This window comes from Ornithodoros turicata, chromosome 1 (assembly GCF_037126465.1).
Source record: "Ornithodoros turicata isolate Travis chromosome 1, ASM3712646v1, whole genome shotgun sequence".
NCBI classification, from domain to species: Eukaryota; Metazoa; Arthropoda; class Arachnida; order Ixodida; family Argasidae; genus Ornithodoros; species Ornithodoros turicata.
The window spans coordinates 167,512,566-167,528,670 of NC_088201.1; positions in this window are offsets into that span (position 1 = coordinate 167,512,566).

Below are 16,105 nucleotides of genomic sequence, written 5' to 3' on the forward strand. Positions count from 1 at the left end.
CGCAAATCAGACACAATATTTTTTATTAACTGTAATCACAAGTTTTCAATGAATCAGAAGGGATAGCACATTTAATCAAAGAAGATATTCTTAATCAATATGATTATAAACAAAAACATAAGTTGTGTTATAAAAAGTCTAATATTTCTATAGGTGAGAACCATCAATGCAATAGTGGGAAGTTCTGATAGTTGTATGTAATTAACTGTGAACAGCAGAGACCCTGGAAGACTATGCGACACGAACACAAGAGGAAATAAAATCTATACCACTACAAAGAAGATATTCCAATTAATCAACAGAGTAATCTATCATTCAGAAAATCAGAAGAAAAAATCAAACTCATCAGAAAATAGACATGTTAAAAATGAACTTCACCACATAGCATGCTCCTAGCCAACAAACAGAACAAAGAACGACACGAACACAAGAGGAAATAAAATCTATACAACTACAAAGAAGATATTCTTAATCAATACGATTACAATCAAATTACAAGTTGTATTATAAAAAGTTTAATATTCCTATACGTGAGAACCATCATTGCAATAGCGTGAATATCTGTCATAACATTTCGGGCGCAATAGGGAATCTCAGTTTGATATTCGAACATTACTCAACTTTTAATTTCTTATTAAGTGAACAGCATAGATGTAAGGAAATAACGAGAAACAACACAATCAACAGCTACAATTAATAGAGAGCCAAACCTGCGCACCATCCAATACATAGAGAAATAATAGCTAACAAATCTATCAAAAGGCGAAATATTACAATATAGCACAGACTTAACGCTGAAGAACAGAGGAACACGCGGCGACACGTGAACAACAACAGAGGAAAATAATCTATCATTGAACCATCATAAAATCGACCAATATACAATTTTCATTCTAACAAACACTACGAACCTTGATAGAAGTATCCAAGACGTAGGAAATACGCACTGTTTTCACTCTTTTCTTCAAAGCCAGGAGACTTTATGTCTCTATCTATGTGACCATAGCACCGCGCATGCTTTGTCACTCAAAAAGTTAGGGGCTATATTACTTCGTCCAGCAAACGGGGCGCTCTAGAGGTCAGATAAGAGAGTTCAAAGGCGATATATTTTATTGTGCAGCGCAAATGGATGTCGATATCACTCGCGGGGGTTACTATCTTTTCGCATCCTTTCCCTGAAACGGAATTCTTTCGTCAAAGTGGTTGACAAGTCGAATACGTTTGTAGAGATGCGATATTGTTATTGAACATGTAGAAAAAGTGCAAATTATTAATTGGTAGCAACGATACTCAATCAAAAACGAGAAACAAATTTAATTACATCAATTTTTGTAATATCTTGCAACAGAAATTTCTAATGAACCACACAGAAATATCAAATGTGAAATGCAACTCAGAATTATGAGGCATTCCCATCTTAGAGGTACTTACTTATGTCAATCGAGTGAACGATTGAAACAAATACAAGACAACAATTATTTCGAGCAGTAAGTTCACAACTCACAGAATATCAGTCGAGTGAATACTTGAAACAAAATCAAAACAATAATTTCACGACAGGTGGATATTATAGCATTCTAAACCAGATAATACAATTTTAATCAATAAAATAAACATAGATATGCTTTTAATTAAGTGTAGATGTGCACTTGAAAACAGAAGAGACAATTGCTCTACATTGAAAAGATGGACAGATTTTGTACTCGATACCATAAGTCATGGGAAGATGCGATAAAAAACTGCTTCGAAAAGGAGGAGCCGCGAAACGATTTCATTATTGCTGCATTTCAATACGTCCTAGACATGGTGGTATTCGGAGAAATGGTACAAACTACAGAACTGAACGTGCAAGAATTTATATGCCGAATCTACAATACTTATAAAAATATCTGCACATCAACATCGGAAGGGCCACTGCGATTGATGGCGGAGTTTTTGAGCTTTGCCAACGAAGAATTGAAATACACTAGACCAGATGTAATTGTAATCATTGCAATGGGCATTGCGTTCATCAAAACAGCAGTCGGATCAAATTATCATATAGAAGCGGTCTATATCGCAATAAATGTGAAAGCATAAATAAAGAAAAATGTAAAGAATAAATGTGATTAGAAATGTAGACTTGGCCTGCACACCATGCTCGTAAAATCTTTCGTTTGCATTGTGGCATCTCATAATAGATTCGCTTTTCGCGAAGGGCTCCCAGGCTCCCTTTTATCTCCCAGGCACTGAACCCGAATGCGATTGTAAGAGACGATGACACTGTGTCGCGAACGCTTTGACTTATCCCGCCGCAATCAGTTATCTTGCCTTATTTCCCGTTTTGCCCTATCTTGGCGACTCATTTTTCGTATCCAGTCATACAAACGGACAACTGTGTTGACAAAAATATTTATTTATTTGTTCCGCACTCCAATCGGGTTGGTTGTCAAAGACGCCTTTTCTTCTTCTTTTACTATGTCTGGGCTAGTGCAACAGATTGAGAAATATACATGCGCAGTGGAATTTAATTCATGAAATATGATAAGTTTTCACGTGAGATTATTGATCCTTTTTGTAATAATAGATTGATGTATCATGTCTCTAAATTTCAATGACCGATCCTTCTCCGGCAATTCTATCCTTCGGGTGTTGAACTTGTACAGTAGTCGAGTAAAACATATTTGGTGGTCAGGTCTCATTCCATATGAGAATTCTTACACAAATTGTGGAATATTCGTTTCCTTAGCGATCACTGTTCTCAGTCTAGCCATGCTAAATGCAAGGTGTTTTCGTTGTGATGCGTAGAATTCATTATAATGATGACAAAGATTACATTTATTGTTTCAGTTATACACTTGTTTATTTCGATAAATTACAGTTCTATTTCAAACTCTGAACTTTTCGTTTCTTGTCTTCATTGATGAATTCCGAAGACATTAAATAGTTTATTCTGATTATTTTGCGCTTGAATCCAGCGTTGATTAACGCAGGCGCCATGTTGTCGCCGTGTTTGTATTGCTTCAACAACTTGCACTTTGTCGCGATGAACTTGCACAGTCTCTTATTGATGTTTCCTTTCTTTGTATGAAGATTCTTGAATGGCGTACAAGAGAGTATTAGATGAAAATCGTCCGGTGGTCCACCGCAATTGATATGTTTGTTGAGTTTCAACAGGTAATAATACATCAGACCTTGCACAACAATATTGAACTTCTGTTGATTCGACATCGTTGCGGAGACTGGAAGAAGAAAATAATTGCGTTGCCGTGGTAGTGGAACATATCACGTGATAAGATTTTATGTACTTTCCATCTCAAATATGTGTAATTTCAACAAATCCGTAATGAATCGTGCGATATAGACCGCTTGTATCTTATAATTTGATCCGACTGCTGTTTTGATGAATGCAATGCCCATTGCAATGATTACAACTACATCTGGTCTAGTGTATTTCAATTCTTCATTGGCAAACCTCAAAAACTCCGCCATCAATCCCAGTGGCCCTTCCGATGTTGATGTGCAGATATTTTTATAAGTATTGTAGATTCGGCATATAAATTCTTGCACGTTCAGTTCTGTAGTTTGCAACATTTCTCCGAATACGACCATATCTAGGACGTATTGAAATGCAGCGATAATGAAATCGTTTCGCGGCTCCTCCTTTTCGAAGCAGTTTTTTATCACATCTTCCCATGACTTATGGTATCGAGTACAAAATCTGTCCATCTTTTCAATGTAGAGCAATTGTCTCTTCTGTTTTCAAGTGCACATCTACACTTAATTAAAAGCATATCTATGTTTATTTTATTGATTAAAATTGTATTATCTGGTTTAGAATGCTATAATCTCCACCTGTCGTGAAATTATTGTTTTGATTTTGTTTCAAGTATTCACTAGACTGATATTCTATGAGTTGTGAACTTACTGCTCGAAATAATTATTGTCTTGTATTTGTTTCAATTGTTCACTCGATTGACATAAGTAAGTACCTCTAAGATGGGAATCCCTCATAACTCTGAGTTGCATTTCACATTTGATATTTCTGTGTGGTTCATTAGAAATTTCTGTTGCAAGATATTACAAAAATTTATGTCATTAAATTTGTTTCTCGTTTTTGGTTGAGTATCGTTGCTACCAATTAATAATTTGAACTTTTTCTACATGTTCAATAACAATATCGCATCTCTACAAACGTATTCGACTTGTCAACCACTTTGACGAAAGAATTCCGTTTCAGGGAAAGGATGCGAAAAGATAGTAACCCCCGCGAGCGATATCGACATCCATTTGCGCTGCACAATAAAATATATCGCCTTTGAACTCTCTTATCTGACCTCTAGAGCGCCCCGTTTGCTGGACGAAGTAATATAGCCCCTAACTTTTTGAGTGACAAAGCATGCGCGGTGCTATGGTCACATAGATAGAGACATAAAGTCTCCTGGCTTTGAAGAAAAGAGTGAAAACAGTGCGTATTTCCTACGTCTTGGATACTTCCATCAAGGTTCGTAGTGTTTGTTAGAATGAAAATTGTATATTGGTCGATTTTATGATGGTTCAATGATAGATTATTTTCCTCTGTTGTTGTTCACGTGTCGCCGCGTGTTCCTCTGTTCTTCAGCGTTAAGTCTGTGCTATATTGTAATATTACGCCTTTTGATAGATTTGTTAGCTATTATTTCTCTATGTATTGGATGGTGCGCAGGTTTGGCTCTCTATTAATTGTAGCTGTTGATTGTGTTGTTTCTCGTTATTTCCTTACATCTATGCTGTTCACTTAATAAGAAATTAAAAGTTGAGTAATGTTCGAATATCAAACTGAGATTCCCTATTGCGCTCGAAATGTTATGACAGATATTCACGCTATTGCAATGATGGTTCTCACGTATAGGAATATTAAACTTTTTATAATACAACTTGTAATTTGATTGTAATCGTATTGATTAAGAATATCTTCTTTGTAGTTGTATAGATTTTATTTCCTCTTGTGTTCGTGTCGTTCTTTGTTCTGTTTGTTGGCTAGGAGCATGCTATGTGGTGAAGTTCATTTTTAACATGTCTATTTTCTGATGAGTTTGATTTTTTCTTCTGATTTTCTGAATGATAGATTACTCTGTTGTTTGATTAGGAATATCTTCTTTGTAGTGGTATAGATTTTATTTCCTCTTGTGTTCGTGTCCCATAGTCTTCCAGGGTCTCTGCTGTTCACAGTTAATTACATACAACTATCAGAACTTCCCGCTATTGCATTGATGGTTCTCACCTATAGGAATATTAGACTTTTTATAACACAACTTATAATTTTGTTTATAATCATATTGATTAAGAAGATCTTCTTTCATTAAATGTGCTATCCCTTCTGATTCATTGAAAACTTGTGATTACAGTTAATAAAAAATATTGTGTCTGATTTGTGATAGCTATTCAATGCTATTGTATCGTACCTGTAATAAGTATATTCTTTGTTACGTGTAATGTGTTTCTTCTGCTGCAGATTTTTGGCTAAGTTTTTCCCATTCACGCAGAGCCATAACATAATTTCTGATGCCTTTAATAAATATACTTTCACTTATACTTTTTTGTATGGCCATCCTTTGCATGTAAACAGCCTACTGCACACCTGTTGCAGCTGAAAAAAAAATTAAGATCAAGTCGGCTCAGGCTGAAAAATGACGAAAGTCGGCGGCCCAGGCTGAATGGTAAGCGTGCACGCAGCCCTCCAGTCAAGCTCCGCCCACCACAGCAGCCCTCCACTCGAGCGCCGCCAGCCGGTCGCGGGAAGGAAGTCGGCCCAAGTAGGAAAATGGTGAAAGAAGTCAGCCCAGGCTGAAGGGTAAGCGCGCACGCAGCCCTCCGGTCACGCTCCGCCCACCACAGCAGCCCTCCACCCGAGCACCGCCCTGTTACAGGTGGTGAAGGTTTTTCGGCTGGGTTTTTCTCCTTCACCTGATTGGCATCACAATTGGCACAATTCGCAGCACTATTGGCTTTAATAAATATATCTCAACTTGATTGGCATTACAATTGGCATTAATAAATATATTTTCACTCGTACTTTTTGTGTATGACCCTTCTTTGCATGTCTCTGTATGTTATAATCGCGTGGACAACCCTTCGCACACGCGCCGCGCGGGGAAAAATACGTGCAGGGACGCGCCGCGAGGGGAAAAATACGCGCAGGGCTCAGGGGCAGGGCTGTCGTAGTTTAGCTATGCCGTAGTGTCTGACCGCCCCTTTACTACTCAGGCCTATGAATTCCATGCTGAGTCTGCGCTGCAAAACGATTATTGTGTCCCTATTGATCTTGTACCTGTATTTGTATTGAACCTGGATCTGTACCGCAGAACTGTTACTTTATTTCTACTGAGTTCGCATACTGAGTTCGCATTAATTGATGTTTCTGCGTGGCATGCAAATATGATTGGACAGCACAATCTACAATCCCTTGTTTGTTTTTCTTTGTTGTTTCGCTATTGTTTTTCTTCTTTTGCCGTCATACATATTTCCTATGTACAGTGCTGGGGAAACTTTAGGGAACGCGCTTCGGCCCATTCGTTCGTCAGAGTGAGACGCTGAGAGTAGGACAGACACGCGAATGGGGCCATTGATTTGTGGACGTGTACCTAGGTTAGGTTAATTAATTAATTAAATTAAAATTATTGAATTACTAATTTGGGGTGTACGTCGCGAGACAACTGAGATGTGCCTAGGTAAACCAGTCACGTGTTTGCAACTACATACATACATGCAAGTCCCTATACATCAGTGGCGGATCCAAGGGGGGCGGGCGGTTGGGCGATCGCCCTCCGTAACGTCAGTCTATACATTCGATTTCCCTCTCGCCCTCCCCCACTACGCCCTCCGACAAAGAACCCCCCCCCAAACCGAGGGTCTGGATCGGTCCCTGCCCTACATTCGCTGCAAGCGTTTCACTCTGAGGAAGGATTGCGCTGAAAAGTGTTCTGGAAACTTTTGTTCCAGCACTCCGCGTGCTCTGTCGCCTTCACACTGATTAACTTGCATTGATACACAGATTCAATAGGGATACACTAATAATTTTGCAAAGCAGGTTCAATATGAAATCCATAGACCCTTTCTCAATAAACGCTCAATAAGGAATCAGCGGCCAATTTCCAACATACTTTCTACAGGAAGTGCAGTGTTTATAAACACTTAATCGAATTTATTCGTACATAGACATTTTATATAGTACCAATACGCTTTGTATAAAGACATGAATCCTCAGGCACACGATATCTGTGATACAGTAGAAAATATTTGGTAACAAATGCAAAACGCAGCTTATGATATAATGTCGGATTTCACCGCGTAGTAATAGTTGTTCAATCGTATCGGCACGTAAATCATTAGCAGATATTCTAATGCATTTGTTCAATTTTTTTCCGTAAAACCACGTTTCAATACCTCATTTTATATACATTTTACCTGTTAACTGCTCGTTTGTGAACGCAGAGACACACAAATAAGTGCCTAGGCAGTATATTTTTGTATTTTGGGACATATCAAGTTTTTTTCTTCATTGCTTCAGGGTATGAAACACATCTGTACGTGAATATAGTAGCAAGTGCCTGTGTCAAATATTTGTGTGAAATAGTGTCATGTAATATAAATACAGAGCAATATTATTAGCACCTGTTTAGTACTTCACTGTTCTTAAATTACTTTGGAAACTGCGCGTTTAACATACGTTGTCGACAGAATACCTGTGCACAACACACGACGGTCAACACATGAAGCAGTATGCAGCCTATAGCTGCCTATCCACAACGCACAATAGGCAGAACATCAATCAGAAGCCAATATGTTGCCTATAGGCAGTCTATGCGTGACACCGAATATACACCACATGAATAAGAAACCGCCAAAGCAGCACACAATATTCGACCCATATTGACTGGTCATTCGCGATACGGGCCCAGTATGGGACCCGTTTCCCCCATTGGTATTTCCCCATATTGGTTGAAACTGGGCAATATACGCCCCATATTGGCAGTTTGCCATAAAGAAAGAGGGGAGAGTGTGCAGGCAAGCTGGTATAGACGAATGGTAGGGAACCGAGAGACACGGAACAAGAAGGACGGACAACAAATTCTCAGTTTCAGGCTGCTGGGTCTGAAAATTTCTTTTCTGTCCTTCTTGTTCGGTTCTTGTCTCTCGTCTTTAGGGTATAAACGTCAAATTGCTGTAGCATAGGTCATGTTCAAGACTGATCTATGTTTAATTTGATATTTATTCTATTGATAATTGAGTGACATTGTTGTACTTGTTTATCATTGTGCACAGTGTTGCATACATTGCGATTAATTAATGTGCTGCTGAGGCGGTAGAGGCCCTGTCATGTCTCCTGCGACTTTTTAGCCTCTGCTCCCACTCACTTGCGTGATGAAATAAATAAATAACAATAATAATAATTAAATAAATAAACTTGAAAAAGAACGAATTACTTCCAAGCTACTTCGGACACAAAATAGCACTTCGCAGGTGCAGCGCGCGTGAGCAGTTCAGTTCGACCTTGAGTTGCCTGCAGAGGAGTGCAACACGGTTAGATCGTTTTCGTTTATATCCAACAACTCGAACGCTTTGCAGCATACTTCCTGTGGGCGCACGGTGGTTCAGCTTCATTTCAGTTCTTACTTCCTAAGTAGAATACTGCATTGATTGGATATTACGCTTTGCGGCACAAAATGCCATGAAAGAACCGGAGAAAAAAGCAAGAAAATAAGTGGACGTGTGTGAAAAGAGAATAATTAAAAGTAACTTGGAACTTAGCATAAGTTTCTATAGTCAAGTTACCTCCTCTGAAAGTTACCACGGCGCAAATGTACCGAGTTGAGTGACAAGTTACCAAGAAAAGGAACTTAGTTACAGTAGCGAGTTGCCTCGAACTCTGGACTGAAGCATCAACGTGCCATGATATCGAAATAGACCCAGAAATGCCAGTCAGCAAAGGGAACAACAACTAAGTGCTGATCATGGACGGAATCGTAATTTCTCTTCTCGATTTCATACCAAGTGCTAGCACAGGGTAATCGACAGTAATGCTGACAGGTTATCAGTATACGGGCGGGTTCAATACCCGATGCTGTCTGGCTTTTTGGACGGCTACCATGTTTCGATAGTAAAATCTGAACAATGCAATTCTCTGGAAGAAAATCAAGGATGTTGAGCTACACCTCGCTGCGTTCAAAATACCCATGAAGGCCTTCGTTCTCATAATTTTCGCTTTCGTCTATCGCGCGCAACACTCACCTGGCTCATCATTGAAAACGTCATCATTGCGTTCCGTACGCACTGAGCTAATTGCTTCGAAGATCCTTCTGTGTCCTTGAAAGGAAAAATACGAGAGTTAGACGGGCAATGTCGAATTTTCCTTGGTTTCTGATTATTGTCATGCAAATTCGTTGCATTTTACAAGTAAGAGTGTCAACTATAGACCCTCAGTGTGAATACAACTGCAGGAGGCTGAACGAGTATAACGTCCTCGCCGTTGAGCTCCGGAACTTCTGCCTGGTGTCTAGTATCGAATTTCAGCTTCATTTTCTTCTGGTGCCATCGGATTCTCATCCAGCCATATTCGGTCGGCTACCCCTAGCCAGCACGGAGAATGGAGTCCTCCTTGTACGCAGCAAAATGCGGACTGCGTCGGACAGCTCTTGCGTGCGGCCTGTTGTGATGCTGTACTGCGCCTTCTAAAGCGCATCCAACCGCCACGAAATTTGGGATGGACAACCATGTACTTTTTACGTGCTCAATTGTTGTTTCATCGAACACATTCGCTGCAGGTTGGTAGGGTGTTGTGGAGCGCATTGTAATCCCATGCTCAAGTGCTTACTTTCGAAGCTTTCTACAGCGAAACGCAGGACCGCTGTGTGAGATGACCACCTTCGTGTTCCTTAACATATCTTGATCAAGATGGGCAATGACTGAATGAGCGTCTTCTCGTCCAGGTCGTGTCGCGAGCATCCTAGTGCAGTGGACGAAGAGCAGGAAGGCTTGAGTGCGCCTACAGCTTCGCCTTTTTCTTAGTTCGACGAAATCCAGGTGAACGACGCGAAAGGTTGTGTCTGGGTTCTCGGGTTGTATCATAGCGCATGTCCGCTGGTGGAATCTGGCTTTGTGAATCTGGCATTCATGTCACAAAGAGGCGTAGTCTCGTATGATGGTTCGCATCTATCGTCATTAGACGCGTTTTGCAAACTCAGAGTATGTACGCCAGAACCCATCATATCCTCCGGATTCCGGACTGTCATGATACAGTTCGAGGATTTTGTGAACCAACGTATAAGGAACAAAAAACTTCCCACTCCCTAACCTGTAGTTGCTAAGAGCCCTCCCAGAGCTTTAGGCCATTATAACTTCCTCGTCCACGGTGATTGGACGTCGTGGCAGGTGAGTATTAGACGGCACAGCGCATGGACGCCTGTGAGGCCACCGGTGCTACGGTGAGAGGATTTCAAGTCAAAAGGTTGCATTTCCAAGATCCAACCTGCAATTCTCCCATTGGACTCTGCTAACTACCCCGCCGTACATGCATGCTTTCTGGAGTGTTATGCAAAGTATGCTCATCATGTCTCCGGGATATGAGTACTCACAAGAATCCACACAAAACAGTCGATAGCAGCAACTACATAACTTTATTGACCACTCATGCCTTTCACCTTTATTCACATTTAAAAGCATAACCATTCATCATCAAGAGACCTGAGCGTTGAACTCATGGCGGCACAACAAGAACTTTCCCCGCGCATCATTCGCAATGATCGAACGATGAAACCATGAACAACGAAGAAATGCGCAAAAAAACACCTAGGCCCTTATTTTGGGGTCCAACTTGTTTTTCTTCTGCAAAAGCACATGCAAACCTTATCATGACGTCCATGAGTCTTCAACGCATTGAACAGAGTGGCTGCCTCTCCCTTTGCTGGCGGCATGCTCAACCTGCTAGAAATATCATTTCCGAAAGCATGGTAGCAGCATACCCATGTGAACTAGGTAACATACCGTCTGCACAAAGCAGATAGTCGCGGAGGGTTTCATCTTGCTGTCTACCTCCCTGTTATCCATCCCAGGCGAAAAAAATAAGCTGAGAAGTCAACTGGTACCAGCTCATTCCCAGTTCGCTCCAACTGGAACTAAGTGGTACCAAACTGGAAAGTGAACAGGTGCCAGATCAAGCTGGGCTGGTGGCAACTGGAAAGCGAAGTGGTACCAGTTGAAGCTGAACTGGTGGCATCTTGAAAGTGAACTGGTTCCAGTTCAGGCTGGACTGGTAGGAACTGGAAGTGAGGTGGTGGCAGTTCGTACTGGACCAGTTTACATATTTGGGGGAAGTTTCGGTTTCAGTGCTAGGACAGGATAACATAAAGATTGCAAGACGAAGTTATAAAACCGATCGGAAAGTAACTTTATTAGTAGAAACAATCATATTTCAATTTTCGGTAAAGTTCGTTAGCGTTAACGAAAGTTTTTTTTTTGAATTCTGATATTTGTATTTTGTGCGTTCCTGCTCCCGTGATGAATGATGCGTTTACTGTGCAATGTTCGCTTGCTTAGCAGCATGCCTGTACAACGATTTTTGCTCGTGATGTGTGACAAAAGCGTTAGTTTTATAATCTAAAGGATCTGTCGAAGTTACCACAGTGCGAGAGTACAACGAGCGCCAGCGGCCGGGAGGGTGGATGTTGTTGGATCACAGCACGACTGCAACTGTGGAGAGCGCTTTATCGTGAGTACTATGCGTAAGTGCTTTTCCCTTGCACACCGTTTAGAAATATTACTTCCACTAGAACCTCTTCTCTTTAATCCGCGTCACGTTCGTGACACCTGTAAGTGCATGCCGTCCCAGTCGAAAATGTGTCTAAGAGACTTCTCAAAATTTCCTGAGAGGTCTGAGAGGACCTTTCAAGAAGTCTTGAAAGGTCTGGTAGAACCTTGCAGGCAGCACAGAGCGGTCTGATAGGACCTTTTAGAGAATACCTGGAAGACGTTGTAGAATCATTCATGTAGCCCTGAGGGGTTTGGGGGGACCTCTCAGACAGCTCAGACAGCTTTGCGACAGTTCATCGTGTAACACCTCCCAGAGCAAGTTGCTGCATGTTTCCCGCGCCGCGGGACATGCCACGTCGTCCGCTTTGGAAAATGGTTCGCAAGATTTCACATGTTTGTGCATTATTCCTCCAAGGAACAAGTGCCGTGACAATCTTGTATTGCCGTTCCCCCTTGAAGCTATTGTTATTGCAATGCGTGCATTATTGCACGGCACGCAAGTGGAAGCGTTTCGGCCAGTCGCCAGCGGTTCAATCAGTCTGTTTTGAAACGTTGAACTGTGAGGACGTCGGCCGCGGATATCAAGTAATTTGCGTTTTGTATTCGGGATTCTAACTGTTTTTGAGCCATGTAGACGATGCGTCAAATATGAGGAGGAGGTAGAGTGTCGTTGGGAGGAACCCGAGAGGTCTGCCTGCCTGATTAGGCGGCATGGGGAAAGGGGCATAGGGAAAGGTGGTGGAGAGGAGGAGAGGAAAGGGTGAAGTGGAAGACCGAGCGGAATCCGCTCGGGGGGAGGATAGCTGCGTCCATGGGCCGACTTCAGGGGAACTGTGCCGGCATACACCTATTACACATGTGAGGGAAACCCAGGAAATACCCCAGACGGCACAGCCGGCCCGCGGATTCGAACCGCGGACCTCCCAGTCTCCAAGCGCACGCGTTACCGCTGCGCCACCGGAGCTGGTCGTCAAATATGCTTTTGTGAGTGACAGGCATTCCTGTTCACTTTACACTTTTACCGCTGTTCGCAGACACGCATTATGAGCGCCGATAAAAGTACCAACCACGTTAGGTTACCAACGGCGCTTTGTGCCAAACGGTATGATATATATTTCGATGCCTACACACTGACTTACACTGACATTTTGAAATTGTATTTCTTACAGATGAATCTCATACGAAGCGTCAGGTGGTGAGAACCCAATCTCGCCAGTGTCTTACGCAAGCAAGGGAAACTAGACACTGCATCGCGAGTCCCGAAGTATACGTAAAACAGACGAACTTGATCACCGATAAGCGGAGTTCCTCAAGAATATTTTTCACCGCCGCTGTACGGACATTGCGAATATGTGTCCCATGAGTTCACGCTTTGTGGAATACGACAGAATGTGTTGATGATGACTGTATGCTTTCGTAGACATGTAAGTGCTAAATCTAGTTTCTGTTGCTGCTATGTACCGTTTCGTGTAAATTCTTGCCAGCGATCCTTCAACAAATATTAGATATTGACAATTCTGCAAGACATTTGAAATAACTGTTAGATAATCTGATAGCAGTGTGCATGCCTTGAGTGTATCTGTACAATCGAAGGAACTCAATATATGTGGAGTTTTGTGACACGTACTTGTCTGTATCTATCTCTGGTGTATCATGTAGCACTGTATGATTGTACCGCTCCGACGACAGGTGCAGCCTAGACGGCGAAATTGAATATTGATGTTCCGATGTCAAATCTGGGCATTAGCTTCTGAGAGATCCTGAGAGGTCCTGTCAATCTGAGAGGTCCACCAGCCTGAGAGGCCTTCTCAGGCCGAGAGGACCTCTCAGTCCCATAACACATTAGACCTTAGGGGTCTTTTCACAATGAGTTTTACGAGTAACATGCGGTTTATGTTAAACGTTACCAGCAACATTTTTTTATTCTCGTGTTTTAGTTTTTGTCTTTTTTTTTCGTTCATTCTCGTGTGTCAGATCCTTCACACCACGGATGTTCTTGAAGTAGCGTAGTGTGCCAGAGTAGTACCCATTGCCCCCAAAAGCCGGCTAACCTCGTAGTTGAAATGTCCAACTACTGCACAACGGAAATGTTGAGAGATTCGCGAGCTTTCAGTGGCCACGACTGCTCAAATTGAGTGACTGTCTAGGCACACACTACAATAGTACAATGACATGTTGCAGTTGAATGCATATTTACTTGTGCCCTTTCAACTTTTTCAGAAAGCTTAAGCTGTTGGGGTTCAAAGGAAATATCGATCCATTGTGTATTATTGAAAACATCTTATATACTTTGTTGAATGATTCAAGATGCCCAAAAGACAGTCAAGCAAGGACCAGCCAACCATGAAACTGTGTAGTTTCTAATTGCTATAATTTAATTACATTATAGTTATGCTACATGTACAATAAAATATGTGTAATGTTTGACTACAAATAAAATGTTACTTTGCATTGCAGTTCTTTGGATCTGGCGTTGCTGGGAATAGCGATCCTGCTAAGCGCCACCAGCTACATACAAGCTGCCCTCTGTCCGAACAGGCCACTCCAAGTGAAGCCACTTGAACCGGTCCCAGCTCAACAATGAGGTTTGCGACTGTAACGAGTCGCAGCTAGTCCAACTAGGACTGGGTGCATTGTGTTATCCAGCAGCGTTTTGTAGTCGTGTTCTGTGTGTGACGCAATTTCACTAGCCATATTCCCAGTGTTGTGTGAATTATCTCAGACTATGGGATCTCGGAGGAGGTGTTGGAGTCTGATGCATCTCACCGTTACATATGCTCTACAAAGCCACTACAAGATTTAGAGCAGCATATCACATGCACATAGCACAGGAATGGCGGCATATATATAGGAATTCATACCGAGAATCTATTACATATGTTCAGTTTCTGAAAATTTTAACCTCAATTCTCGTCAGGATATTTTAGCACTATTCGGCTTTGACATACAGATGAATGGCGAGAGAATCCAGAGCATAACGATTTACTGCTAGACCGGGAAAAAACACAGCGCTAAACAGACAACCACGGGAGGAACATGAGACACACACGGGCGCTGACTCAAGCTGCTTGACTCAAGACAGTTCCCATCACAGGATTGAGAATTTCAAGATGGCTCGACGCCCGCCATTTGCATCCCCGACCCCGGTGAACTGTAACTGTAACTGCAACTCCCTTCCTGTCATAACTTAAGACGGACATGCGCGTGAAGCTACAAATGATGCTTACATCGGTATACGATAAAACCACTAATATCGCTGTTATATAGGAAACGCGAAATTAATGAGTTGAGTTATTCATTTGCCTATATTCTCGACACCGTCAACCATTCAATGGGCATTGAAAGTGGCCGTGTAGCAGCGTCAAAACTCGAGCGTGCTCGGGAAGTTCGATGCAGATCGGATTCGAGAAGGATCGAAATGCCCGTGTGACAGGAGTATTAAAAATAAAGTTGTTGTTGTTGTCTGCACTTACATTCGCAACACGAAGATAATATGCGAAGTGGCTTTAGGTTGGTCATCACAACTGAGGTTTCGATGAGTGGCTTAGATGTTACCATACCGATGTTAGATTCCTTATTGCTTTAACAGCTGTGACGAGCGTTTCGTGAGAGAACAGTCGCTTCTGAGAGCGGATATCTTCTTCCTCCCCATTCGATAATATGAAGGGGGGGGGGGCTCTCGTCGATCTGAGGCGGAGTCGCTTGTTTGGGCCAACTAGTTGCTCCACAGAGTGTTCTTTCTGACTGTGCCCAGCATCCTAGGGATCTGCTGAAACTCCAACACAGCACTGTCATCACTTTCGCATCTTGCTAGGCGGAGCAATAGTTCGATTTAGGCCGACTCGGATCCTCACAATGGCAGCAAAGCACCTTATGGCAGGCAAGTCGCGCTGCGACACCAGTTCTACCGGGTACGCACAGGGAGGATCACAGCAAGTTCAGTTTCCGGCCTCCACCTGCTTCGTGATGGTCCTCCGGCACTTCTCTGGCGACAACCAGCATCCACGCTCTCGTAAGGGTCATGGCACTGTCGCCCACTCAGCAACGCACTCACCAAGAAACAATCAGCCCTCAGCAACGTTCACTCAATGCGCTGAGCAACCGCCCAACGCAATCAGCAGCCACTCAACTCAGTCAGCAACTACTGAAACACCCAACCCACTCAGCACTCATATCTGTTCTCTTGAACTCGGAGCAGCGCTCTTGTTCCTGCTATCTTTCTGCTGCTCCATCAACTGCCACAATTACAAGCAGTGTGCCCAGTTGTCTATCACCCATGAGCCGTCTTTATTCTCCTCTTCATGATATTGACGCAGACCCTTACCGCATGCATCGCTCC